We start from the raw sequence: 27321 nt of genomic DNA, 5'->3' as shown, positions 1-27321 counted from the left end.
ATCCATTAACAGACTTGCTCTCCTCCTTTCTGTCTGGTGTCTACCAAGATATAGTAGTCAGCACCCTTTCCTTGTTTAAGTATGGCCTGTTCCAGAGTATGACATATTGCCACCAGCATGCTTTGTACTCTCTCCCTGCTATGGGTATTGCATCTGCCTGGGAATGATATCTAGCCCTCAGCAACCTCTTTGTTTGTTCTCCTCTCCGGTGTCTGGTCTCTCCCAGAGCCTGAGAAATTATCCTCATTGTATTTTTACTTCATTCCTTTGTGTAAGGTATTTCACTCACTGGCTCTTCTATGCTCTCTTTTCCTTTACCCTCCATCTCCGGGACATCAGCCCCTCCATTGACATTCTTTGGTGGCCTGCTATCCATCTATCATTTGGCACATTATTATGTGTACGTTCTAATGAGTCGTTTCCCCTTCTTTCACAAAACAATGTCTACAATCAATTACATTCTTCTCATGTATCTCATGTATGTTTCCACTAACACCCAAGGGATCCGACAGGGGTCCCTAACCTCTACAGGATTCCTCTGGTGTTCATTCTCTAGTCCCCTGTTCATAATAATGCATGTAATGGACTGTGTGTGGGACGATGAACCTCATAAAAGGTTATAAGACCATCTTGGAGTGAGATGGAAGCAACAGTGTCTGCATGCTGCTCAGGAGATGGTCATGGAGTCTTTCCCCTGTGTGTTAGTGGGCCTCTGACTATCTGTGGGTTGCGCCAGTGAGGATTGCTCATCTGTGCAAAACAGCAGTATAGGATAGGAGGAGCATCCACTTGTAAGTTTGAGATTTCTCCTCCACTGCAGTGTGGATTCTTTGGACACTAGTTTTGTTCAATATCATGGGGCTGCCATCATGCAATGTCCAGGAGGTATTTGTATTTATGTTTTGTATTAATTGACTAACAGGGATGTCTTTTTGAATAGCAATTACTTACATAGGATGTAGTAGCAGAAGGCAGAGGAAATGCATTGGCTGGTATTTCTTGCAATATGCAATGGTAAATGGGCTGATATGGAGGGATAGTAAATTCAAATGAGACAACTGACCAGGGACAATGAGAAGGACAACTGAACAGTCAGATATAGGATACACTTACAAGAGCCTAGTGCATGATCAACGTGTCTAGTGTCATGATCTATGAATAAGAACAATACATATAGGTACACATGTGCAATTTTGATTTATATTATTGGGAGAGGAATACTGGGGTCATGTGGGAGAGTTTGGGAGGGTGTATGAGTTGTCTCTTCACAAGCGAGCAAGGGGAGGAGGAGACAGGTTTTGGACCATTTGCAAAGGGGCTGGCAGTGATGGCTGGGGCAAGAACATTCCAGTGAAAGGGTGCCAGAAAAGAGAAGGAGCAGAAGCAATGCGGCATGTGGGGAAGGGGACAGAAAGGTTGTGGAGAAAGGAAGATCACAGTGATCCAGACTTAGACTAGTGAGAGATTCAAGAAGCCATCTATTGAGATCCTTGTTACATTTGAAGACAAGCTCGAGGAGAGAATAACTTTGCATTTAGATCAATTTCTACATGATGTTGGTAAGTAGTGGTGTATGAGGATCTGGGTAGCTTATAAAGGATATGTGTGGCAACGTTGAGAACATGTTTAGTGGGGAGAAGGAGTTGAGGAGATGATTAAGGAATAGGTTTAACAACATTACAGGTGCTGCTAAGCACAAGAGTAGAGATCAGCACTTTTGCTGGGCCGTGGGTGATGTGTGGTGGATACATTGGTCCTGTTGATGTTTAAGGCCATTGTCTTCTGAAGTCTAAATCCATGTTCAAAGAGGATCTCAATGTTGTGGGCTTTGTGTGACAGAGTGAGGAGGCCAAGATGGAAGTAAATACGTGATGTGAGAGTGGGTTTGGCATTTGAGGTAGGTAGAGAGAAGCAATTTGAGCATCAGGCAGTGAAGACCCATCCTGTGACAGATATATTTGAAACAGGAAGGGATGACATTGGGGAAGAGAAAATATATCACCAGTAAAAAGGTGATATTGAAAGTTAAGGTTGAAGTGAGCTTACCCAGCCAAGAGGTGTAAAGGGGAAAAGGAGTGGGCAAATGACCGAATCCTTGAAGAATACTCACTCAAAGGGGTATGGGTGAAGGTGTTAGATGTTCATGAGGCAAAGAAGTAGTGGTCAGAGTGGTAGGAAGCCACTCAGTCTGGTAAAATGTCCTTGCAGCCCAGGAAGGAGATGGCTCATAGCAAGGTTGAGTGATTTACAATGTCAAAGATGCAGAGAGATCAAGTACAATGAGAATGGAAAATAGGTGAGATTGGGGAGTGGTGGCCAAAATGTTGGAGACGTGGCTGACTAGTTTTATGTAGTGTTTGCTCTTCAACCATGATTGGAATGGATCACACAGTAAGCCAGCCCTTCGTTAGTTGACAATTTGATTAAAGATAGCTTGCTCAAGGTTATTGAGGGAGGGGCATCAGAGAGACAAGTCTGCAGAAAGAGTGATTGTTAGAGTCAGAAGTGAGTTGCTTCAGTATGGGTATTACTCTGGATATTTTGTAACAGACAGGTGGTCGAGTACTTTCATAGAACTTTCTTTTTGTTGTTCTACAGTTTTTATGAAGATAATTACATCATCAAGGTGGATGAGAAATTCCAACATGGTCATATCTCTTGCTGATCTTTCCATTAGCCTTTAGAAGGTGGTTAGTTTACCATAGATCTCTTGTGGCATATGACTCAGTTTATAGATTTGAGTGGACTGATGAATGCAGTCTTCTCTTGATCCTCAGTATGCATCTGGTGATATCTGCTTCAGAGATCTAGGATTTTGAAGTACATATTTCCAGTTAGGCAGTCCAAATGTAGTTCACTCTATGCATTGTGTATTGGTCAGGTACAATGCAGATATCCAACTTGATATAATCTAGGCACATCTGGACATTAAGCAAAAGTGATGGTTGAGTTATAGGTGCTTCATGTACTTGGATTATTCAAGATTGCAGCAGGTCATCAAAATGGTGTAGCACACCTTCCACATCTACTGGTACAAGACATCTCTAACATTCTATAACGTTCATCCATGACACTGAGTTCTCCTTTGTCCCTGTCACAAAAGCAAACACATCTGCCTTCCCTGCAAACTGGTTTATTGCACTCTTTCTTTGCCCATTGTTAAGATGTGAGCATCTGAATTGCAGCTTCTTTGGGTTGTTTGATGGGATGGTTGGCTGACATGCTAACACTTGGAAAACACTGGTGGTCAGATGAAATTGGGCTATTGGTACCTCTCCAAGGTGAATTACATGGTCTATTATATTGGTTATATGGACACAGATGTCCTGCAGTCCCTTGAAATGTGTATTATTATTATAATATTTATTGAGCGCAGACCAAGTGTTGAGAAGCATCAGACAGATTTACAGAGGTATAAAACAACAGAGATACACAACGGAGATCTTTACAGAGGTGTATAACAGTACAGAGTCATAACGTAGTGCTTTTCAGAGGTAACAACAGAACATATATACAGTAAGGGATAGGGCACAGAGGACATTACAGCTGTACAGGGTGGTGGGGAGGAGTGGGGCTGTCAGCGTCTAGCGAGTCAGGTGGAGAGGGGGGGCGACACGATGGCCTAGGAACTGAGGAAGAGAGACTCCTTGAATTGGTGAGTCTTCAATTTTTTTCCGAATTTTAGGAGCGTGGGGGAAAGTCTTATGATGACAGGGAGGAGGGTCCATAGTCTTGGGGTGTAGGCAGAGAAGGCTTGTTTTCTGGTCCTTTCCTTTTTGCAGTGGCTGGATTCAGGTTTGCACGTGTCCTGGCTTCTGGTGGTGCGCTGTTCACAGGAGATGCTGCAGTATTACTAGTAGCTACTCCCTCACTTCTAATGGCAGGTGCAGTCACACAGAATTGTAACTGAAGTACAGGTTTCATCTCCCACAATCCTTTGAGGGCTTCCATTGGTAGATGAATATGTTTTGTCTTGAAATTCATCTTGTAGATGTTGGTTACCTGTGAACCACTGTCGAGTAAGGCCTTTGTGTGTGTTCCTTCGATGACAATGGCTGCACAATCAGTCTTTCAGGTGTCCTTCCAGGCCATTGTAAGGTCTTCCTCGTTGTTTTAGCATTTGGAATCATGGGTGTGTTGGTATCAGTCTGCTGTGAGAAACGCTTGGAACATGGATGCCTCTGGCTGCTCAATTCTTTGGACTTTGGTGGCATTTCCCAAAAAGTTTAGAGAAGCTGGGTCCACAGCAGGAAACATTCTGAAACCTTTCTTAGGTGGATTCACAGTTGTACAGCCTGGTGGCATATCCCACAAGACCGCAGCAGTGACAAATTCACCATGGTCATAGGAGACCTTTAAAGTTATCATCTTGATTGTAGGTTCATGGTTTCTGTACTCTTGGAAAGTGCTATCCACCATTCTCCCATAACAGTGATAAAAATCCTTATGTGTGATCCGGCATAGATATGTGCTCTCTTTGGTAACCCTTTGTGGCCATTCTATTCAATAGTCTATTGTATATCTTTCACATGTCTCTTCTGAACAACATGTAAGTCTGGCATCAATAACATAGTTCCCTGTGATCCTCAAAATTACCCGCAAAGATGCACACCTCCATTATTAGATACTGGAATGAGGGGAGAGTTGAAGATAGAATTAGGAAGCATAAGTGGGAGGATCAAGATTTATGCAGACGTGGAGCCTCCCATGATTTGCCTTAAGTGAGTAGTCCTTAGTTCTTAAGGGCTGACCTCCCTTTTCTCTTAGGCCAGATATAACATCTGCACTATGCTTATGACAAACCCCTTCAGTGTTATAGTCTGGTGACACATCCTTTAGCATGAATAAAAGTCAGAGCCAATGCCCCCAAACACTCAGTCATCTGATGCTGGATGAGATTGTGTAGCTTTGAGTGGAAGGATAACTCATAGGGCTGTACCTCTGGCACTCACTAATATGCGTCTCATTTCTTTTCAGAATCACTATGGGAATTATTTGGCTAGATGGACCAACCCAAACATGGCATCCATCTTCCCTTTCGAGTACAGAGTGAAGATGGGTTGCAGTGTAGTGTAATTAGCACATTCCAGTGGAGTGTAAATAGCATCTCTGATGCCCGATTTGATAACATCTGATACTGCGGTGGCACTGATTGCTGCATCTTTCTCTTGGGGTGAAATAGTCACTAACCCTCCCATGTCAGAGTGGGTAGGGTGATGAATCATGCCCCTGCGCCCAATGACCCCCACTGTTGCATGTGTGGGTAAATCAGTGGCATAGAAATCTCAGACCCCATTGCAAAACACAACACTAAAGTGCCCTTCCCTGTGACATCTTTAGGGATTACGTCACTGCAACACTTCATCAATAGACATGTGCACAGGGGCCGCCTCTATCACAGACCACCTTCCTGGGTACATCTCTTCTGATCTTTCCCAATGTTGGGGGCATGTTATTTACACGATGATGTTAAACAGCATACAAGCAAATTAAAATAAACCCCCAGCAATAATCTCAGCGGTCTGTCCCAATGAGCAGATTCTTTCCCCAGAGATGGTAAATGGGAATCCAGCTACATGGAGATGAGTTGTACAGGGCGTTTCTTTAATGTGTACCCTAACCCTTTCTCCCACCCACATTCCATCTCCTGTGATTGTGTGTGATGTGAAACAATTCATTGTAAACATACAGATTACAAACAAACAATAAAATATAAAAATGCATATGGTCTGCGATGCTGATCAGTTCTTCTCACATATGTGTGTAAGATTCCCCAGCACCAACAGTGACTTCATGATCCTTGCATTATGGGTAAGTTATCTGGCATCATGGGTAGATCCTGGCATCACATGTTGTTAATGCTAGTCTCGGTATGTCCACTGGGTATCTGCATGGAACCCCAACACCTCCCAAATGCATGCCATTACACACTTACCCTGAATGCTACTCTGCCTTATTCTACTGACACCCATTTGGGTGAGAACACAGACGGGTGATGGGAGACATCTTGCACCCATGTGTTTGACAAATGCAAAACATGTATCCACCTTTGGCAAAGCTCACATGTGTCTGAATGTCATTTGCGAGTAGGCCCGAGAGTACTGGTGCCATTCTTGCATTCTGGGACGTATATCAGGCCTTACCCATTGCAATAGAAAGGAAACCAAACGCAGTACTTAATTTCCCCCTCAGACAGGCAAGCGAGATACCTCATAAACCATGCATAGGACAGCCTGACACACAACCACATCACATAGAATTGAAGTGTTGTTGTATCTCAGAAGATCCCTCACCATACTGCAAACTACCTCCATGCATGTTCCTGTGGCCTTCAGGTGCATGTCTTGTGCATCTCTGTGACACAGAGATGAGCTATTCTCCCTGAACTGTTGAGAAGAATGGCTACATTCATGTGGCATGGCCACAATCACTAAAATGCATTTTCCCCAACTATTGCCTCATATGGAGGTTTCAACCAACACACTCTCTGAATTGCAACAGTTACTATCACAGCCCTCCACTTCCTTCACCTGAGGATGATGGATCTGGCAGGCATGCACCAGGAAATGTGTGGCAATATGTAAAGGTGGATTGGCTTTTGGCTTTTTCTGTAGGAATAAATTATCAATATATTCTTCTGATAGAGTTGAGTGTATCACTATATACATGTTTTTTGAAAGCATGTCCACCAATGCCTCATCAGTGAAAATGCATCAATTCGGCAACAAACGAACATGTGTTGCCCTGTACTTGTTATGTCTCTAGAAAAGAAAGCATGACATTTTGCAACTTGCATCTCTCTCCCTCTACCCTGCTAACATAGCTCTCATCTTTTTGCCCTCTCTCCCTCCTCCTGCGTACAGCATGCTGACTGGCCACTGGGTGTACCTGAAAGTCTCACTGGTCCCCGGTAACCCCGCCAGTCCTCCTTCACCCTAGAGAGTGGCTCTCCCTGCACTTACCCCAGTCTCTACCTCTCCACCGACCGGATGCACTTGATCCTCCCCCTCCCTGTTACCCTACGTATTTATATTTGTATTTTGTTTATTTGTAAAGCGCAGCCAGGCCCTCAGGCAACCTGGCGCATCTTTGAGAGCAGTTACAATACGTACAATTTATAACATATTTACAACACAATACAGAGGATACATACACAATAACAGTATATTACAGGTCGGAGCCAGATCTTGGGTATGAGAGTTCAAGCATTCTGTGCGAACAGCCAGGATTTGGTTTTGTTCATGAAGGTTAGGAAAGAGGGCTCAGTTCTAATGGGAGTAGGCAGGGAGTTCCAGAGCTTGCCAGCTAGGATAGGAAAGCTCACCCCACCAGCTTTTTGGAGTTTGAATCTGGGCATGATCAGACTGTGAATATATGGGGTTCTGGTAGGTCGCGTGGAAGTATGAAGTGTGAGCCGAGAGGCTAGGTAAGGTGGTGCTTTGTTATCCAGACATTTGTGGGTCAAGGCTAGGGTTTTCAAAGCGATTCTCTGTTTTACTGGGAGCCAACGTAGGTCAGAACGGATGTTAGAGATGTGGGATCTCCTGGGGATGTTAAGGGCGGCCCTGATGGCATTGTTCTGGACTGTTTGCAAGTTGTTGAGGTTAGACTGACGAGTCCCCATGTAGAGGGCACTGCAGTAATCGGTTTTGGACATGATAAGTGTTCTTGCCAGTATAATACAATTGAGCGGGTTGAGGAAAGGTATGCAGGCGGTGATAAGTTTGCAGGTGTAGGCTGAGGCCGACCTAACTGCATTTGTTTGCCTGTTCAGCGAGAGGGTCGAGTCCAGGTAGACGCCTAAGGTTTTAGTGTCTGTCAATACCTTGATGTAATTGCCGTCGATATTGAATGACTTAAAGGCTTGGTCTAATTTGTTGAGACGTTGAGTTGAGCCTAGTAATAATAGCTCAATCTTTTCGTCATTAAGGCATAATTCATGCTGAGCCATCCAAGCCTGGATGACCAAATAGACATCATTCAGTGATTTGGAATCAGTTATGTTATCACCAGTGATGGGAATGAGTATCTGGGTGTCGACTGTGCAGTTGGTGTAGGAGACACCCAGATAATCGAGCACATCGAAAAGGGGTTTAGTGAACACATTGTAGAGGGTGGGTGATACACAGGACCCTTGAGGGATGCCACATTGAATTGGTGAGGGGACTGCAGATGCTAGCGGCGAGAAGACCCGCATGGATCTATTGCTTAAGAAGGAATGGATCCATGCATTGGCAGAGTCCGAGAAGTGGGCTGCCGATTTGAGATGTTGGCAGAGTATTTGGTGATTGACCAGATCAAATGCTGCGGAAAGGTCTAGGAGAAGAAGTAGAATCTCCATTTGGGTTCTTAGGTCGATTAAGGCTGTTTCCGTCCCGTGTTTGGGGCGGAAACCAGATTGTCTTAATCCAAGAAGGTTATTGGATTCAAGATAGTCTTGGATCTGCAGATATGCTGCATGATCAAGGATCTTGAGCAGGAAGGTGACAGTGGTGATGGGTCTGAAATTGGTAGGTATGTTAGGGTCAAGTGATGGCATTTTGAGTAAAGGGATTACCCAGGCATCCTTGAGGTTGTCAGGGACAATGCCGGTTTTGAATGAGGCATTTATGAAGGCAAGGATCGCCTAAGCGGTTGGAGGGTTTGAGATTTTTTATAATCCCTTCTACCTCCTGAGTGGTAAGAGGGGAGAATGCGAACAGTTTACAGAATCGGTTAATTTGGCAAGTGTTAGGCGTGGGAGCGGTCAGGAGTTGATCCGACTGTAACAAGTTTTGTTTGTTTTTAATTTTGGATTGGAGGGTTGCAATTTTGCCCAGAAGTGCTGACTCTATGTTTGAGCACCAGGTGCTATCTTTAGTGCAGGAGTCCGGGAGTACTGCAGGAGTCTCAAGCTCCTTGAGGATTTAGGATTTTGAATAATTCCTTAATATTAGATTGTGCTGTTTGGATACGGTTATTGTAAGAATCGTTTTTGGCCTGAAAGAGAGCTTCTTTATAGTTGAGAGTAGCAAGGAATAGACTGTCCTTGTGGGCATCAGATGGGTGACTTTTCGACTGTGCCTCTGCAGTACGTTTGTCTTTGCGCAACACTCTAAGCTGAGGTGTGAACCACAAATTGAGGTGCGCATGCTGTTTAGGACTCCTTAGTTTAAGAGGGGCGATAGAGTTTATGGCTGAGAGCACTGTCTGGTTGTAGGTATCAACCAGTGTGGTGGGGTCTGAGCAGAGGTTAGTGACGTTGTTAAGTGCCAAAAGGATAAGGGGGAGTAACTTTTCGGCAGTGATGTTCTTTTTGCTTCTGGTGGGGATGGCAGGGGCAATGGGGGGCTTGGGCAGGTGAGCTGCTTCAATGGTAAAGGAGATGATGTGGTGATCTGACCAGGCACAAGGAACATTAGAGAGCAGGCTAATGTTGCAGTTGGTGTCGCTTAGTCAGTCTAGGGATCTTCTTTTGATGTGGGTGGGTTCATGTATATGATGGGAGAAGCCTAAGTCAGTTAAGGTGTTAGCAAGGTCTGTGGCCGTGAGGTTGTTGAGGTTTTGGTAGCCTAGATTGAGATCTCCCAGGATAATTGTTTGAGAATTGGTTTTAGCTTTATCGAGTACCAGGGACGTGATGTTGTCCACGAATGTTGTGGGAGGGCCAGGTGGTCTGTATATAAGATGTAGAGTGGCTGTTTGATTGGCCGATATGGGCAGTTTGACGGAGAGTAGCTCAGCCGATTCCAGGTTTGTACTTGGAAGGGTTCTAAGTCCAAGTGAATTTTTATGTATGAATGCCATTCCGCCACCTCTAGAGGTGCAGTCACATCGTGAGATGGAATAATCAGGGGGGATAGCCAAAGGTAGTGCAGGGCCAGAGGCGGGGTGCAGCCAGGTTTCTGAGATGGCAAGGAGATCAAGCTCCTGAGGCTTGATGAGATCCGCTATGTCCAGAGCGTGTGCTGCAAGGGATCTTGCGTTGACCAGCGCAACCTTGATCTGTGTGGCTTTACTTAGTGGGGCTGAGACTGTCTGGGAGTGAACAGAAGTACAATAAATGGGAGATAGGAAGGACGGGCTAGGCGTTAAGCGAATGGATGGATTAGGAGGGTGTATGGGATGACCCATCCTGTCCAGGAAACGTGTTGCTAGTCTTTTGTTTCTTAAATGAGTGGAGCATGGTTGGTTAGGTGTGGGTTTTTTGGTGAAATGGTCTAGCCACAGAGCAGGGTCATTTAAGTAGATGTTAGGCAGCTCAGCGCTAGCGAGGGCAGTTGAAGGTCTGCATGTAAGGGTCATAGTTACAGGGTGCACACTGCTGAGTGCAGCTAGGCTGGCTAATGCTAGAAGTAGCATGTTAGAGGAAACCCCCAGCACGCTGTGCGTTGTCCTCAGTGAGAAGAGCAGTTGCCTTGGGGAGGGGTGTAGTAGCATGATACCAGCGTAGAGGTAAAGGTGGGGCGATTATCAAATGTTAATGGTTACTGGCTAGAATTACATGTAGTCCAAGAATCTGAGGGTGGTAGAGCTGAGGCTAAATAGCTTGTCTTTCTGAGTGATCTAGGGTAGGTAGCAATCAGGGGTCTAGGAGCGTGGGAAGGCTAAATCGACTAGTACAATGCAGACTGTGCACTTGCACTCAGTGAGGCTATTACAATGCAGGGTCTTGGGGCTAGGTCGCACAGTAGCAATACAAAGGCTAAGTAAATTATGAGCTACAGGGCTCACAAGAGCTGGATGGAGCAATAACAGTAACTCCTTGGTAAATACAGAAAGAGTTCAAGCTACGGAGCACACATGAGCTAGGTGTTGCATTTGCAGTAACACAATGGCACAATACAGACACACGGTATGGGCTGAGGTAGAGGTCAAGCTACGGAGCACACATGAGCTAGGTGATGCATTTGCAGTAACACAATGGCACAATACAGGCACACGGTACGGGCTGAGGTAGATTTCAGGCTACGGAGTACACATGAGCTAAGTGATGCATTTGCAGTAACACAATGGCACAATACAGGCACACTGAACGGGCTGAGGTAGAGTTCAGGCTACGGAGCAATATGAGCCAGGTGATGCATTTGCAGTAACACAATGGCACAATACAGGCACATGGTATGGGCTGAGGTAGAGTTCAGGCTACATAGCACACATGAGCTAGGTGACGCATTTGCAGTAACACAATGGCACAATACAGGCACACGGCACGGGCTGAGGTAGAGTTCAGGCTACGGGGCACACATGAGCTAGGTGATGCCTTTGCAGTAACACAATGGCACAATACAGGCACACGGTACGGGCTGAGTAGAATTCTGACTACCATGTATGCATTAGGTAAGATTGATCAAAGATTGAACTAGGACATACTGGATATATAGCGACTAGCTGATGCTATAGCAAAGTGGGCGTGTCAGCGCAGTAGGATCTCTGGATCATCAGTAGAAATAGACTTCCTGTGCAATCAAGTTTGTATAGGTGGTGGTGGATTTAGTCAAGTCGAGTATGATGAGGAATTGGCTGGCCAGGAGCCGAAGTGGAAAGAGCAACGTGTAGTGTGAATGGGTGATACGCAAGCGCCGGATGATGCGAGTAAAAGGTAGAGGGTCTATGCCGCTTGTGCCTGTGCACTTGCCGTGCACTTGCCGTGCACTTGCTAGATCCTTACGCACCGCGCCGAAGATCGTATGTCTGTTCTCCCTTGTCTTCACCCCTCAATTGCACTGTCTAAAACTGCAAAATCGCTGTCAAGCCTATTTGCTGTCCTCCACACTGTTAAAAGTACTTTATACGCACTCTGCCTGTGCAGACAATTATTGTCTCAGGATTTCAAGGGTTCTGAGTGACTGTTTTTTCCCCATGTTCCCACCCTCCTTGAGTGCTTTGAAACACTTGCCTGTGTATAGGCGCTATATAATTAAACAATACTATACCACACCAACACGTCTATAGTGGTAGGACATGAGAGTAAAGTGTTCATTTTCTTTCCTTCCATGTGTCTTTGCAGGCATTGTGGCGCGAGAGACCACCCTTTTCTCCCTTCCCTTTTGCCCCCTGAGCTCAGTGGCATCAACCAGACTGTAATTTAACATCAAAATGAATGATGGGAAAATAGCTTCTGTCCCACTGGGGGTGAGGTCAAAACATGCAAATAAACAAATTCTAGGGTAGGTTTCAATTAAACAAATGGCCATTGTTGGTATAATTTCCATGAAGAAATTATCCAGGGTGTGAATACAAACCTGGGATCAAACAGGGTCCAAAATACATTCACGGTGAAAGAAATCCACCACAAATATGACCGAAACTGCAACCAGGAAGCAAGACATGTCATCAGAGAGACATAACAGATTGTAATTAGGTCCTGGGCAGTAGCTGTTTGATCTTTGAGAAGCTGCTTGATTGGTGTAGAGAGGTGCTCAATCAACAACACCAGAAGCAGTGGCAGTACAGAGCTTGCACATGGAACCACTGTACTGAACATGGAGCAAAGAGAGTGCTGGCCGGGTCAGTGTTGGAAAAGTAGGTGGCAGATCCCCATGCCATGAAAACCTGCATCCTGCACTTGTGAAAGGACATGCTCTAGGTGGGTCAGCAGCTCAGACAATGTGACCTGGGGCTGGGGATGGTGCTGGCTTGACTCCACCATTCTTTGGTAGAGGAAAACATGGCACAGGAATGCACCATTGCAGCAGAGACACAGGCAGCAATGAAAGTGGCCAAGTTGTCCTGGGACGCCTAAACTCGGGCCATGCGAGCATGCCCTCAATCTTCAATCCTCATGTTAAGCCTCTGCAGGTACAGCTGAAGCTGCAGTGACCTGCTCTTTGGGCATTCAGTCATGCTCACCTGCCCCAGCTTATTCCTCTGCAGTTGCTGCTGCAGTTGCTGCAGAAGAGGGATGGTCTCGGGCTATTCAGGCATACAAGGCCACCTCTTATGCAGTGGCAACTACAGAAGAGGCTGCAGCATTTCACTCTTGGGCAGGGCAAGAATCCTCTCACACCCCAAATATAGCTCTCTGCAGAGGCCTGCTCTTGGGCAAACTGAGCATCTTCCCTATGTGTTTGCATTGCTGTCCCTATCTCCCCTTATAAAGCACCCCTTAAACCTCTCCCATAATCAGCCATAATCAGCCACAATGATGAACTAGAACGTAAATGTACACTCGCATTCTCCTCTAACTGTGCCAGGGCTTCCTTCATGACTGTCAGACTCTCTGCAAGGCATACTTAGTGTCAGCAATATGGACAGGAGCAATGGGTCGCAGAGATAGGGAAAGCATATGCCTTTTCTTGGGTTGGCACAGATTTGTTTGTTTGTTTTTTTATTTGAAACGTGCGCCGGACCCGAAGGTATCAGGGCGTGATGACAAGAATGTTTTAGACTTACAAGTTACAAGGTTACACAATCACAAACGTACAGATCAATGGCAATACAACAGGTATTCAGGGACTCAGATCCGTGAGTCCTTGAAGAGGTGCAGCAACTTCCCTACCTGAAGGGGAAGAATTTGGTGCACAGGAGTGGTGCTGCCTCCCATAACGTCGACCATTTGCAGGAAGGTCCCCAGGCATCAGCTGCTGAATTAGTTGATCACCAGGATGACACTCTTTGTAGAGACAAACGTGGCGGTGGCCTCGTCAGTACGGTCAGGCAGCTGGCATTGTGCTGGTTCAGTGCTGAGGCTTGATGGTGGTAGAAGGTGGTAAGATGGTGTCCAATGTAGCTTTCTTTCTCATTAACATCATGCTCCCGCTCATCGCCTTCATCACAACTGTCAGATGTTCTACTCTGTGGGTGAGAGCACGAGGTTAGCGGGCACAGTTTATGGCACACTTTGAACATGTAATACATGTAGGCCACTCATATCTGCATCGCATCTGTCAGAAGTCTTTTGTCCAATTGTTGGTAAGCTGCTGGAGTGACAGCTATCCACAGTGAAGACGACTTTGTTTGTATGGCATTTGGAATGACTGATTGGACTGAATATGGACCAAAGCTTCGCGGAATTACATTATGCTATGCAAACAGTGGGATCAGAGAAAACACGACATACACTCATGAGCATATACTGTGCCCCATTAAATTCACAACCTCTTGGGCTACTATGGCATCGGCTTTCAGGCATCTCACAACAATGCTATAGCGGTTGGACAGTAATGTTTTCATTTTCATTCCTTCCATGTGTCTCTGCAGGCATCCTAACATAAGGGGTCAGCTTTTCCAGCTTTCCCACTTTGCCCGCTGAGCTCTGTGGCATCAACCAGACTGTACACTTTGTTGAGTCCATAGTGTTGAGAGGGGTCTTCTGGTCTCTCTACCTTCATGTTGACAGGACATCACTGGACATTTTAGGCTAACATAGAGCAAATAGGTTATGTTCTGGGCACATAAAATGATGAAATTATGCCTGGACATGGACATACTGCCATTTCCCATCTCTATTTGTATATACAGTGCATGCACACACAATAGGGATTGCGTGTGGGGTCTGGCATGAGAACACATTACATTTTACCACTGTGAAATGCACATGGTTCTTTGCTTCCAGCTGCCTACCTTCCTGGAACATGGTAAAAGCAGACACTACACTACTGGGTTGGTGGATGCATACAAACAGTCATGCACCCTCGTCAAGTGTCAAGTTGGACCTAACAAGATCCACTCTGCTATACCCACACGGCCGCTCTCTTCGTATCATGCACACAAAGAGGAGGCGGACACCAGAGGAGGAATACAACAGGTCTTTATTATTAAAACTCCAAACTCCGACTAACTTCCCTTCTTCCCACTCCTCCCCTGAACCCTCTGTCCTCTACACGTGATAAGGAAGGTGCCTTCAACAACGTCACTCCCCCCGCCCCGCAGTACTCAACACAATGTCATACCCGAGTACATTTCTTCTAGGAGTTTCTGGGGTCGATTTCTGGCCCTCTGTGGCATCTCCATCACTCGCAGACTTAGTTGATTCTCTCCCTCTCTCTCTCTTTCTCTCTCTCTCTCTCTCTCTTTCTCTCTCTGGGCTGAGTGCATCTTCTCTTCACTGGAATCTTCACCATCACCCTCATAGGAGGGGCCCCACCCTTGAGTTTCTAATTCTGCAGTGGACCAACTTGATGTAATCATTCCTGGCATTCTTATGAAATGTGAAGAGTTCCTGGTTATGCTTCTCCTTTTCCCTTCAGCTGAGATGAGAGATCTCTTCACATGCGTCACAGTCATTGGTTCCTTGTCAAATGCAGACACGTTTCCTGGTTTGTGGTTGGGGCACTATTACGATGTCTCCTACTTCAAGATCATTTTCATGTGCTCTCTTGTTCTCATCTGTTCTCCTTTTCATGCTCTCCTTGCTCCTTGCGTCCTGTTCCCTCATTTCATCATCTACCTTGTATCTGTCATCCACACTCGTGACATGTGGTATTCTGGTGCGTCTGCTCCTTCCGAACATCACCTCAAGATGGTGTTTTCTCTGTTGTGCTGTGAGGTGTGTTGCGGAAGTCCTGCAGCAATTGATATAAGACCTTCTCTACGTGTTCCCCCGTTAGTCGTGCAATTTGTACGTTTCTTTTGATGTTATTCATAAAGCGTTCTGCTGTGCCATTGGCTTATGGCCATATTGGTGTGATTCTTCTGTGCACAAAGTCCATGTATTCAGCGAGCACTTTGAAATCTTGTCCTTGTCTGATTTCACTACTCGAGGTATAATGTAGGCAGCAAACATCTGATCCAGTGCTAGTATGGTGTGATAAGACGACATGGATGGTAGCAGCTGAAGATCAGGGAAGCAAGAATATTCATCTATGGCCACCACTATGTATTCCCCCTCTTCTAGGGGTCAGAAGAAGTCTAGGGAAATCTCATCCTAGGCCTTTTTTTGTAGGTCCGTCATGTGCAGTGGCTCGGGGTGGGTGCTGGGATTGATGACTGCACATGTGGGACAGTGTTTGAGCAGTTCTTCCACCTGGGAATCAAGTTGAGGAAACCATATCTTCTGTTGTAGCATCCGTTTGGTGGACACTATGCCCATGTGTCCTTCGTCTTCTAGTTCCAACACTTTCCTTTGCAGAGTCCATGGGATTACTATCTTAGTTCCTTTTAATATGAATCCTTCCTCAGTCTTGGCCAGCTCTTCCTTTACAGCCACTAGGCTGCTGATCTCTTGCTGGGTTTCAATGCTGGTTTCTCCTGTTTGGCTTGTTTTCATTGCCCCTTCACCAGGCATCTTAGGATGACCCTGGTTGTTTTACATCTCCTGCACAGTCTGATCAGGGGTTTAAACCTCTCAGTGTGTTTTGATGCACTCTATAGTGTATGTATTGATCCGCTATGGAGTGCGTGAGTTGGGACTCCTTGCGAGGGTGTCGTGATAGGAAGTCCTCTGGATAATTGTCGTTCCCTGGGTGATGGATGATGTGAAAACTGTAATCTTGCAGTCTTGGTGCCCACCTAGCGATCCTAGGGGGCATCTTTGATTGGGGGCTTCCGTATATGAAAAATAGAGCCTGGTGGTCGGTGACCACGGTGAATGGTTTCCCATATAGGAAAAGTTGAAAATGCTTGCATGCCCATACCACACTGAGGCCTTCTTTTTCGGCCTGCGAGTAGACCTGCTCTGTCTTTGATAAGCTCCTGCTAGTGTAGGAGACAATGTGACATGTGCTATTGGCTTTTGTGTCAATCTGTATTAAGATGGCTCCCAGGCCAACCAGGCTTGCGTCGACGATGACTTCTGTCTCTCTTGTGGAGTTGAAATAGGCAATGGTTTTGGCGTCGGATATTCTCTGCTTGATTACTTAAAATACTTGCTGGTACACCCCTGTCCACTTAAAGCTTACTTGCTGCTTCGTGAGTGTTCGAAGAGGGTCGCTTACCGATGCAAAGTCTTGAATGTAACAGGTGCAGTAGCTTGCAAGCCCAAGGAAGGATCATAGGTCTGAGATGTTCGTAGACGGTTATGCCTCAGTGAGCGCTATTACTTTCTCAGGATCTGGGGCTATGCCCTGAGCTGAGAATAAATGTCCAAAGAAGTGAAGTGTGTGTTTTCTGAATTCACACTTTTCTTTGTTTAGCGTGAGGTGGGCTTCCTCCAGGGCTAAGCAAAAACGGGTGAGAGTGTTGTCATGTTCCTGATCTTGTCCGAAAATGAGGATGTTGTCACTGTAGTTCAGACAGTTGGGATGCGCTTTATAACATTATGTATTTCCGCATGAAAAATGTAAGCGGCTGAGGATACACCGAAACTGAGGCGTTTGTACCTCTGAAGGCCTAAGTGGGTGACAAACGTGGTTATGTAGCGTGACCCTATACTTAGTTCAAGCTGATGCTATCCCTTGTTAAGGTCCAACTTCGAGAATACCATAGCAACATTCAGTAGGCGTACTATGTCAGTTAGGCGGGGGGCTTGGTGACATTCCCCTAGTATTGCTTTGTTTGGTCATCACAAGTCTATGCATATTTGGATGTCAGAGGAGTCTTTTTTTGGTATGGGGACAATGGGTGACACCCACGGCATAGGGCCGTCTGCTTGTTCTATGATGTCTGCTTCAAGTAGCTTGTATAGTTCTTCCTCCACCTGTTTTGTATGTTTATTGGTATTCCGCGGTAATGTTGGGCTACTGGTGACACTAGGGGATCAATATGTAGGCCAATCTGTCGACCTTTGAGTTCGCCTAAGCCTTTGAACAGTGATGGGAACAGTTGTTCTATTTTTGCAGAGCGGTCCAGATATTTGTGTGCCATGAGTCTGTAGAGCACATGTATGACTCCCATGTTAATAGTGGCTTTGAAGCTTAGGATGCATCCGCTGTCCATTGCTGCTTCTAGGACATGCATGGGTAACTTTTTTGTTTGTCCCTTGTAGCTGCATGATGCCATAAAATATTCTTTGCATGGCAGTGGTGTTTTTGTCCCGTAGGGGTAGATGTGTACCTTGCTTGGTCAGAGCCGCAGAGCATGGGGTAGGCTGTCGTAGACCTCTTCACTTATGATGTTTATGGTCGCTCCTGTGTCCACTAAGAATTTAGCCTCCATTTTGTTTATCTAGATGAGTTATACTGGACTCTGTTCTTTTGCTGTTGGGCTGTTCAGTGCATACAGATATCCGCTCTTCTTACACTCTTCCTGGTGTCTGTCGTTTCGCCTAGAGTCCTCTTCTGATGACACACTGGACCTACTGCCTGTTTGAGATTATACATCGAGGTACCGCACATATCTTTTGGGTCTTCTCCTAGAGCTGGATGATGTCGCTTTGCTTGATCTCCATTCTCCCGAGGTCCTATCTTGTGGCTTTCTTTCTTCTCTTTCTTCTCTGGGCCTTCGATCGGGTGGTTTGTTGGATTGACTTGAAGTCCTTGGGGGACTTTGCGCTTGTCTCTCACTGCCTTGTGAAATTCGTCCTCCATTGCCTTTGCCCCTTGATTGGCTGTGGTACATGTGGCATACCATTTTAAAATGGTTGTCCCCTCCACATGCTGAACAATGTTGGCCCATTGCGGGGCAGGCACCCTCGTGAGTAAATTTGTATCTTCACCTGTAGCCGAAAAGGTTCACCATTGCCTTTCCTTACTTGCGTTAAATCTAGTTTGTGTATGCTCTCGAATTTCCCATGGGAGATTTTAATGTCACTTAGTCCCTCCACTTGAGATGCCAACGCTGCGTCCGATCGTGCAATTGTCTCTTTCTGAAGTCCACACACTCGCATCCCGCTATAATTTGTGATCTTAGTGCTTCATCGTTTGAGTAGTTATTGAAATCAGAGTGCTTTAATTTGTGCTGCACACGTATGACAAATGTTTCAATTGATTGACCTTTAATTTGTTTGGTGGTGTGAAAGATATGCCTTTCATAATCTACATTGGTGTGTGGCGTGAAGTATTCTGTGATTGTTGCCTTGAGATTGATGCGGGTGTTTGTTGTTCCTGTAGGGAATTCGTCCACAATGTCTCTTACGTTGGGACCTATGGACAATGTGAGGAGGCTGTGTTTTTTTTCTTCCTCCAGGGGCCCTATGGCATTTATGCATACCTCGAAGTCTCTGACCCATATTTTACATCTTTGGCTCCGACTGCTAGTTTCTGACAGGTCAAAATGTGTGGGCAATTGCATGATGAGGCTGTCTTGTTTTCTTGATAGTAGGGCCACTGCTAGGGTGAGGAGCAGCAAGAGGTTGTCCTCTTCCGACATCGAGGGGAATGTCTGTTTCTGTTTTATGGGCCTGTGTTACTGATTATGAGGAAGGCCACGTGGTATTTACTGGTCTTTCTTTTGTTTGCTTTTCAGCATGCGCCTGCTGACTTGGACTCGTGATTTCCATGCAGGGCCACAGTGGCATGACTTACCTTGTGCTTATAGCGTGTCCCTTCAGCTCTGTGTTCTTGAGGCTAGGAGATGGCTTCTCTGGTCACGTGTACAGTCTCCAGCTGTGGGTCTGTCTCTGCGCACACATGCACATTCTGGATCTTGCTTTGAAGGCCGGACTGCCTCTGGCACTTCTAGTGCCTTCTCCGGGACCCTGAATGCGAGGTAAGAGGGCTGGCAGGAGTGCTGCACCTACTGGAATATTCCTGCGCCGTACTCCGCTGCAGTCAATATCCCTGCCTTGTCAGAGGGTGATGGCAAGGCCAAGAAGGACTTCCACTCTTGCAAATTCTCCCTGCGATAGGCGGAGGCAGGGCCAGCGGGGCTTTTGCGCCTGTGACTCCTCACACACCTTGCGAGGGATGGAGAGAGGGCCAGCGGGTCCTCCATGCACACGGTTCCTCCCTTCCCGCTGTACTTCGGCTGGCTGCACTGTTGCGAGCTGGGGACACGGCACAACCTCAGTCGACTCTCTTTCGTCGCCAGTCTCGAGTTGGGCCTAACAAGATCCACTCTGTTATACCCATTTGGCCTCTTTCTTCGTATCATGCACACAAAGAGGAGGTGGACATCAGAGGAGGAATACAACAGGTCTATATTCCTACAACTCCAAACTCAGACTAAATTCCCTTCTCCCCACCCCTCCTCTTCCCCTGATCCCTGTGTCCTCTCCACATGAGAAGGAAGGTGACGCCAACAACGTCACATCAAGTAAAGTTCTTGCTGACTACAGTCCTTGGGGAAGCTGTACAGGGGTCTTGTACAGAGGTCTATGATATGTACTGTCCCATTTTGCATTTCAACTAGCAACGACAGCAATACCCTGATGGATCAAGAAATGTTTGCTCAAATAGGAGTGGAGTGGAGGTATGCCCATTGACCTGCTTGCAGACACACACTACTACTCTGGCCATATGCACAGGGTAATATGCACAGAGCAAGGGGCAGCACCAGTCCACAGCCACATGCAGGGTGACAGGATGGCATGTTTTGGAACAGGAGGGGCATGTCAAAATATTGGTGATGTCACATGGCCTGAGCTTTTGGTACACATGTGGGTGGGCTTGACTTCAGAGATTGTGCACATTTGGGCAACAAGCAACAGGTCTTTCCACCTTACACAATTAGCAATCACATAATCTATCCATGTCATGCTTGCAATCTGTGTGTACACTGTTAACCCCAGTCTTCACTTATCCAGTTCCCTCCAGGCTGCTGATATTGAGGACGGTCAGTGCATGCTACTCCCATGGACTCAGCTCCAGAGGTAGAAGTGTAAAGCCAACTCCTTTGGCTAGGCACTCCTTGTCATGGCTGGATATCAGATTCTGAACACTCCTCTTTTGGTCCTGCCTGTGCTTGTGGATCTAAGCAATTCTGACTGGGACGGGCTCCACTACATTATCGATTGGCAGAGTGGCCTATCAGACTTTACTGAGCTGTGGGAGCGGGCTCGTCTGATACTCTGGCCAACAACGTGTGTTGCCTCCTTTTCAGTGCCTTCCACTAGGACCTAAAGCTTATCATATTCATAGGTTATTGTCACCAGGAATGGATAATCCTTATTGTGAAATGACTAACTTCTTTGACACTCAAGAAAGCAGGCTCATCGAGATGAAACCCAGTGCTATGCACACATAATAATATTCTGCATAACTCTGTATGTTCTAATACTTTAGACTTCAACAGTACTCATTTTACCGATCACTGAGAAATGAAGACAACCCAAGAATGCCTTGCATATAATGCACTGTCAATCTCACAAACACCTACTGTAGGTGCATTGATTTGATCAATTTTGAACTAATGAACTTTGAGTCTTTCCTACCCAGATTAAATCTTCCCACCTGCAGAATGTAGCGTATTTTCTTATGTAGACATCAGTCACAGATGCATAGCATGGTCCTTTCCATTTGCCAACCCTTTCCGTCCCTTCCTTTTATTGGAGTTTTTTTTGTATATGCTTTCCCCAAAAATGAACGCGAAAACCTGCCTCTCCCTGAACTTCTCTGGAGACATTTGACTTTTAAAAGATTCCAGCAAATTACTTTGCAAGAACAATCTGCAGGATTGTACACAGATACCCAAACCTCATTTGGATATTTGCCGGAGAGAAAAAGTGCACAGAGGCCATTTAGAAATCACAGCTAGAAGATATGAGATGAGTCTGGCTCACAGAAAGTGGTCGTCATCATTGAGGTGGGCTGGGTTATGAGCTACTGTGACTGATTGGAAAAGCACACACTCTCTATCTGAAGGTGTCTTCCTTACAGGTACGTTTTAGATGCTTTTGTAATTCAGCTTGTTTCAATGATTTACGACCTTGCTTGAAATGGCCGAATGTCATAGAATGAACAACTGCACTAATAGAAATGTGCTTGTAGTTTGTTCATTATCTCTCACTTTTTCATTTGCCAGAGTCTAGTAGGTATATCTCTTTTTAATAATGGATCCTTATCCTGTTCCATGTGCTTAACCAAATAATTAGAATGATGGAAGTAAAGGGAGAATTGGGGAAGAACAACATTGTTTCATTCTCATTAAGTTTTCCGCTAACTTGTTTTATACATGTAAATCAGGCTAAATATTTCCAAACAAAGCACTAAACTAGTGGAACATAAGAGTCCAAGGAGCCAATCATTATCCAGGGCTTCTGGGCAACATTCGTCTGTGCATCCTGATTCCTAAGGATTCCATTGAACATGCCAGGAGCTGTCTCCATTGAACATGCCAGGAGCTGTCTCTGTACACGCCCCTGTTCTCTCCAGCTATCTCCCTCTATCTCCCACTTACCTGTGCATACCTCTCGCTGTCTACTGGAACCGATCTCTTCGCCAATTACGTCGCCACCAGTCTCTCACGGTATGATCAACATCAAGACATATTCGTTGGTTGCTCTGTAACCATTACGAACTAACTAGTACTCTTTTTGTTTGGTTACAATCTATGCCTCACCCTAGCACTTGTCCCCCTGGACAGGAGACAGAAATGAATAGCCTCATTGCCCACAGCTGCAGGGAAATACACCTTCTAATAGTGCCTCAGCCCTCCTGGCTTTGCTGAGGCCCCGTAAATCGGGCTTCAGAGCACATAAGAGGCTGTATTGCTAGCAGTTGTGCACAATAATGCTTATTACCATGTGAAGATAGTTAATTATCTCCTCTCAGCCAATCAGAATGTTTGGAGTGCAGTCAATAACTACTGGTAATAACTGGGCTCTGAACATTCTGTGTTAAAAAGCAGAGAAACAACAATGCAATTTTCCGACAACATTTCTTTCAACAAGAAGCTTCCTCTCAAAGACATGAGAGAAAGCTTAAACATGTGAAAATGAGTTGTCTTTTTTATAGTGAAACTCTTTACTTTTACATGACATCAAATGCATGCTCATGTCAAAACGGTTTCAGTTCAACCTAGTTTACAATTAAAATGCTTGATTTATGAGGATAAATATCTAATTTCAATATAACAATATAAAACAAAATACAAATGACTAATTAATTGGCATATTTACTTTACCAACTATTAAAGTAACATGTTTTACTTCACATGCAAAACTCCAACCCATGTATTGCTGGTACCACCATGTGCTTATAGCCTCATAAACCTGAGGAGGGGTCATTATCGCTTGGGATAATGACTCTTCTTTAAGTTATGGCCCTCGGCTTTGCCTTGATTCATAACTTGGTGGCAGGTCATTATCTCATGATAATTACCGCTCCCTTGGTCTACAAGGCTATAATACTATAACAATATCTTGTTCAATGTTTTAAGACCACGATCTGGTGTAGGAGTGGAAAGCACGCAGTGAAAACTAGAAAGTCACACTAATGGCAAATGCATTTTTGCTAAAGTATCTGTTTCTATTCATTGTAAAAAAAAAAAAGAAACAATAAACATCTATATTTGCGAAATATCTAACCACAGCTGTTTCCATGCAATTTTGGGGTTTTCTGTGTACCAGAGGTAGAGACTAATGTATAAAATGTTCCCTGAGTTTTTCAACAATTGTTCTGTAAAACATAAAACCACTGTATGGCTAACGTTTTCAGGTTCCAACTGGCAGAATGCTGATTGCCAAGACGCCAGAAAGCCTTTCCTTTGTGGGACGACTGAGTCATAATTGTACATGAAGTTATCAAACTTTGGCCAACATATAACTATTAATCACGCACCAGAGAACGTATGTGGCCACCGTTAAACATTCCAGGAATGTCTGGGTGGAATGTGTCCAACTGTGGTTCTCAAATTAAAGTCTAGCATATTTTACAGTCAGTCAAACGTCAGGGCTCATAACTTCATCGGTGTGACCTAGCATTTCTTGCATTAACTGAAAAGCTTATTGTTCCATCCTGGTTCCAGCTGAACTGATCTTCATGGCAACGATGAAAATGTTCAATTAAAAAGTTCAGGATTAGACAGCATGCATTTAAAATGCCATTTTCCACACTTTTTCTTACTGATCTGAAACGGTAATAAAAAAACCATGAGTGAGCATGCTGTGTTATGCCAGAGTTTAAACAAAATGGTGGCATCCACATATTGCCAACTCAGATTATGTTGTTTTTATATATGTCCATTTATTTGGTTTAGATGCACTACAGAGAAGAAAGACAGGCATGGGAGACAGCAGAGGCGTTGCTAGGACGTGGCTGAGGGGGCCATATCCCCGTTTTTTTAAATTTTTATTATAACCCAGGATAGAAGTTCAGGGGCAACAATCAAAAGGCTAGCTAGCCCCGAGTTCCATCAGTCCCGACAATAGCGTTGCCTCGGATCTTTTCCAGACCTAGCACCACCCCTGGGAGACAGTGGGCCTCATAATAAGGGCATGGCTACCCCCAAACTCGGGTCTGGGTCCCGCATAAGGGGACTTACCGGTCCATTCCGACCTTGGAGGGCCCGGTAAATCCCTTTCGCGGGACCCCAACCCATTACGTCCCCATTCCCATTTGAGCCCCCCATAGGGCTCAATGGGAATGGGGAGGATGGTAACAACGGCCCCGTTGATAACGGGGCCGTTGCTGCCACCCGGTACTGCTCGCCGGTGTTGCTCTGCACGCCTGGTCTGACTAGGCGTTCCAGAGCGGCACCCACGAGCATACTCGTAATGTTGCAGAGAGGTGACAACGGCACCGGTAGCACTACAGGCGCCGTTGTTGCCTTTCCGCAACACTTGTAATGAGGCCAAGTGTGTTTTCTTTGTGACTTTGCATAGTTACAATGAGTATGTAATTGTTAGCTAGCCAAACCAATCGGGGATTAAGCATGTCGACATGAAAAGGTGAGATCTGATAATAAAGGAACACACTTGAATATAGTGCACAATTAGGCATAAAGCCAGTTGCTATATATTTGAATACATATGTACAATTTATCAGCACCAGATTAGTGCGAGAGCGGAGCTAAGGTGGGAGGGTATGAAAGGGCTATCACCTGCCTTGAAGATGGAGCTTGATCCTGTCCATACATTCGCCAACCAATTAGGTTTACACACAGAGGGTCATATTCTCAGAAAAAGAAAAGTGTGCAAACCTGAGATGTACGACAAATGAGCAAGAAATAGATGTTCCCAATTCACAAAAGTGACCATCGCAGAGGCGTGCGACTTTATAAAACGAGTGAAAAATGTGCACAAAAGATCTGCAAAGTGAGAGGCAATCAACCGAGGTAGGCTTGCAAGAGGGGAGTGTCCATCAAAAGTGTTCGAAATCGCACCACAAACCTAATTCACAAAGGTTGTGCACCTGACTTGCACCAACACATGTGCAATCTCATTTGCTCCAAACCCAACAAGGAGCAACTGCACAAAAAATTGATCAGAACACTGTCCAGCCATATTAGTGATGCTACGCATCCTGACAAAGCACACAGCATCTAAAATCTGCACCGTGGGATAAACTTGCACAAATATTCCCACACAATAATCAATCATGACTGATGCAACAGGCATGATGCAAGAATATAAAGAGAGAAGAAGGAGGGCGAGGGCAAAGAGGAAGATGTTGGGTCTCAGCAAGCTGGTAACCCAGTCACCTTTACTCACCTTTCCACAATCCATGTATCACAGGACGACCTCCAGCAGTGGGGGCGGGGGAGTGCATACTTTCCTGTGATGAAAGTATGCCATACCACACAAAAGGGAACATCTGATTGAAAGATGTATTACATAACCAACAAATAGTAGCCTAAAACCCGCAGCCATTCAGAAAGTACCACATGCTGGTGACATAACAGTAAAGAATTACAGTCCCCCAAAGTACAAGATTCAGCAAATACATACGTCACACAGCTGAATTACAACCAACAAAAAACAATCTTATTTTCAGACATTCTATATACATAAATACAATAATCAAAAATGCCACCCAAGTCCCCATATCCCCACAAGTGTTATAAACTTATTTAAGGAAAGGTACCTGTCACTTATGCGATCTGTGTATGCTACACCTGAGTGATGTGCCTCGGCTGTTGCATGGTCTCCGAGCAGTGGTGTCTCAGGAGTGGGTTCTTTTTGGGGCCGATGAGTGTCACTGGATGAAGTAATGGGGCAAGAGCTCCTGGTGGAAGTGGTTGTCATTGCTGCTACATATCTCTCCATGGCAGATACAAGCGGAGGGATATGGGTGTCAGCTGCGTTCGTATGGCAAGCTGATGGTGCAACATTCTGTCCTCCAAGGTGGTGTAGGGTGTGGGAAATGACTTGTTTGTGCATGTCCCCCTCTGTAGGCCTGAGTGTGATGGAGGACTGGCAGGCACATTGTCCCCTGCGGGCACAGATGGTTCTGTCTCCATCCTTTCAGGGACCAGCAAAGCTATGTGCTCCGCTTCGCTTTGTTGCCCCACAGGAAGAGGAATACAGAAATCTCCACTGTTTTGGCAGTGCCCTGCTCGTTTGATGCCTCTACCTTTTCTTCATCATCCCCTTGAGTGGCAGCGTTTCGGGATCATCTTCCATGTGATCTTCTGGATTTGCACCTGTTTGGGAAATAAAAAGGTCACAGATGTGACATATGATCAATTACACTTGTTATTTTGTAAAACAGTCATGTTTCCTGATTTTTTAAAAATTGTATTTATTTGTAATGCACAGGTAACTCGCGAGTATCGGGGCACAGACACAAGGACACGAAAGACAAAACATAAATGTGACGGGACAATCCAACTAGAACTATCTCAAGGTCAGTGGGTCATAGGTGGCGTTATCAGTCGAAGAGGTAAGTTTTCACTAGCTTACGAAAGCGTATTTATTTTTATTTGATGTATCAAGCATGCCTCTATGTCTATGTCTATGTCTATGTGTTTGTAGCGCGCCGGCAGCCCGCAGGCATCAGGGCGCGGAGAACATCTGAGAGAAGAGTCTTGTAGATCGCCGTAAGAAGAGAAAAAAAAAAAAAAACAGTTCGGGGAAAGAACAGGTGATCGTCTAGATACTAGTGGGAGGTCCTGAAATATCTGGAGGTTATTGGAAGAGGTATGTTTTCAGAAGTTTCCTGAAGTTACCATAATTACCTTCTAATCTAAGAAGGCCTCTGTAGATGTTTTGCCCATCCTCCCACTTCTTAGTGTGCACAGGTGCACACATTGCAGTCAGAGGCTGAGGTGCAAGGGACTGAATGTCCCATGCAGTTTGACACATTGGGGCTCATTATGCGTTTTCCGGTTCGGAAACAAGGGTGCTGGTAAGCTCACTGGCACCCTTGTTTCCTGACCGGCAATCTTCAAGTCTACCTGCCGGAGCCGCTGTTCCCGACAGATCTGACCCTGCCGGGCGCAGCGGCCCCGGTAGGCAGACTTGTCACGGGAGCACCTTTTTAAATCCCCATTCCGATAGAGTCCTGGGAGAACCTAGAAATGTTGATACTGGGTACTATGGTATAGCCAAACAAACATGCATATTTGGCAGGACAAAGGGAATTATCCCTGTATCAACAATGGAATCAACATTAGAACGGATATAAGTAATTATGATCAACATTG

This window comes from Ambystoma mexicanum, chromosome 7p, assembly GCF_040938575.1.
Source record: "Ambystoma mexicanum isolate Mex_15411 chromosome 7p, UKY_AmexF1_1, whole genome shotgun sequence".
In the NCBI taxonomy this organism is placed as follows: Eukaryota; Metazoa; Chordata; class Amphibia; order Caudata; family Ambystomatidae; genus Ambystoma; species Ambystoma mexicanum.
The sequence above is the reverse complement of the archived record's forward strand: the minus strand, read 5'-3'. Positions refer to the sequence as shown.